The sequence below is a fragment of the Elephantulus edwardii genome, unplaced genomic scaffold (assembly GCF_000299155.1).
Source record: "Elephantulus edwardii isolate Elephantulus edwardi_28Jun2011 unplaced genomic scaffold, EleEdw1.0 scaffold00006, whole genome shotgun sequence".
NCBI lineage: Eukaryota > Metazoa > Chordata > Mammalia > Macroscelidea > Macroscelididae > Elephantulus > Elephantulus edwardii.
The window spans coordinates 29,886,548-29,889,389 of NW_006399756.1; positions in this window are offsets into that span (position 1 = coordinate 29,886,548).

Here is a 2,842-nt window from a genome sequence, read left to right on the forward strand (position 1 = left end):
CGGAGGCGGCGGCCCGGGCTGTGCGCAGACTTGGAGGCGAAGTGCGCCGAGAGGGCTGGCGCAGGGGGAGGGGCAGGCGAGGGGGCGCCGTGTCCTTCCCTTCCTCGGCTGCTCCGGCCCCTCTCCCGCGGCTGCTCGCTCGCTGTTGACTCTGGGACATCAATCACCGGGCGAAAAAGCCCGGTGCGCGCGAGCCGCGGCGTTCCGGCCGGGTCTCTCCATTGGCTGCGCGCGGAGAGGAGCGCGGTGAATGACAGCGCGGGGGAGGGGCGGGGAGGGGGAGAGGGAGGCCGGGAGCTCAGGCTGATGCAGGAGCCAGAGCCGGAGGGACGGAAACCGAGGCTGGGAGAAGGAGTTCAGGAAGCGCGAGAAGAGGGGAACCTGAGAGGAGTGAAAGGAGAAAGAGAAAGAAGACGAGGTGGCTATTCCGGAGACCAGCGGATGCATGGAGATGGACGCATGGAGGGGAAGTCTGAGCTCCTTCCCAGACTGACGGGAGCCTCCCCTCACTTTGATCCAGACCAAAAGTGCAGCCCACCAGGCTCTGGGAAGGAGTGTCCCTGCACGAGAATCTCCCCAGGGGCTCGGCTGGGCAGCACCTGTCACTCAAGCAGGCGATTTACCCCCACTTCAAGCCGGGCTGCTTAGAAAGTAGAAGACTGTCTACTCCCCAGGTATGGAGCCCAGGCCCCCAGGCAGGACGCTGCGTTCAGGCTTGTCCCACCTTCAAGCAGAAACCTAGGAACTGCCGGCTATGTTGTTGGGGAACAACCACCACCCCAAATCGGGCTTTTGAAGAGAAATTGAAGAAGGAAAGATTTTCTGAAAGGCAGGCGGGCGCAGTTCTGGGGAGTTGCCTCGGGACCTGTTCCCTGGGGGCCCATGGCCTCAACACAGTCCCTTTTCTTGTAAATAAATGGACGCCTCAAGAAGTAAATCTTACAGTAGCTGAATAAACTCAACTTGGTTACTTCCCACCCAACAACTAGTCCAAGTCAGGTGGCTCCCAGCAAGAAGTCTTTGGGTGCAAAGAGAAAGAAGTTCTTTTCTTACTTCTGAAATCTAAGGGCCCAAAGGAATGATGAATCAGTGAAATGCATGGAGAACAAATTTAGGACTTTTCAAAAGTTTTGCTTTTGGCTGCCTGGCCAAGAGCTTGGAGAAGGAAGGAAACTCCCCTTCTCTGCTTCCTCTCTTTCTCCTCTCTGGAAGGAAAAGGTCTGCTCCTTTCCAGGAGCAAAGGCACTTTTTAGATCAGATTAGATAATTTGTAATCTCTTTCTGATCATTGACAGATTCAACTTTTTCAAGAGGGTCTGTCTCTATTAGGCAAGATAGCTAGCTCCCTTGCAATGTTTTGTTTTTGCAGTGTCTGTCACTTCCCCTTAAAGACCTCTTTGTGGGCATAGGTGAACTGCTCATCTCCAACTCCCCCCACACCGTGGAGAAAGCCCAGGCACACACTGGCTCCTCTTGAGAAAACTATTTACTCAACAATGTTTACTGTGCACCCACTGTGTGTGTGTGTGTGTGTATGCTAGGTCCTATTCTGGACACTAAGGGTATAGATACTGGCAATGAATGGAAGAGAGTCTTTGTTTATTCCAGGAAAGGAAGTTAAACATGAAAACAATAAGTAAGCAAATATAGAAACATGCATGTATTTTTAGAAAATGCTTTCTATAGAAATATAACTTATATAGTAGATAATGATAAAGAGTATATTCATAGAACATACATGTCCATCAACTGATGAATAGGTAGATAAACCAAAAAATTTATACACTGGAATATGATTCAGCCGTAAAAAAGAATAAAGTGCTGACTCATGCTATGACACAGAAGAATCTCAAAAACATTGTGCTAAAAAAATCCACCAACGTTGTATTAAGTAAAAAAAAAAGCATTTACGTCTACACCAATACTTTGAGATATTATTTTATTTTACAGATGTGGGAAAGCCCAATTTTGAAAAGCTAAGTAATCTAATCAGGATAGATGAGCTGAATTCTACCTGCTTTTGTGGGTTGAGTCCTGGCTTTTTAACTGAATGATAATAGGTTAGGCATTGGCCTCCTAACCGAATGATGATGGTTCACAGCTGCTGTGCAGGAGAAAGACAAGGCAATCAGTTCTTCTAAAGGCTTACAGCCTCAAAAACCCTGTGGATCATTCTATCCTGTCCTGTGGGCTCTCTATGAGGGGAAGTGACTCAAGGGCAGTGGATTTTTTGATGGGTTATTGGGTTAGCTTGGCTGTGGTTTGCAGGCTTTTCTCTATGGGAAACTGCTGGTGCTGAAGAAAGATGAACAAAGGCTCACTCAGGACAAAGCCTGAAGTTAGGTGGATTGCAGACACCAAAAAGAGACAAGAGGGGAAAGGAGAGCTTCACCCCCTTCCCAGTCACCCCATCACGTACTGCACCCATCTCCAGGAGGCTCCAGCGCTTAATCAGGAAGTTGTTTTGAATCCAGAAAATCTTTTCAACATTTATCTTGAGAGAACTAAAACAGAGATAACATAAGTGTTGACTGAGTGACTCCTACATCCTAGGCATTGCAAGACATTTATCTCATTCAAGACTCTGGTGAAGTTCATGTAAATGTCCATATTGTTTATAACCAAGAAAACAGAATGCATATTAATAGTAATATTATTCATAGTAGCTTAAAAAGTTAAACAAATCAAAGGTATATAACAGATAGATAACCAAAGTGTGGTATATCAATACAGTGGAATATTATTCAGCCACCATAAAAATAATTAAATGCCATTCCATGCTACAACATGGATGAACCTTGAAAACATGTTGAATGAAAGAAGTCACATATTGTAGGATCCC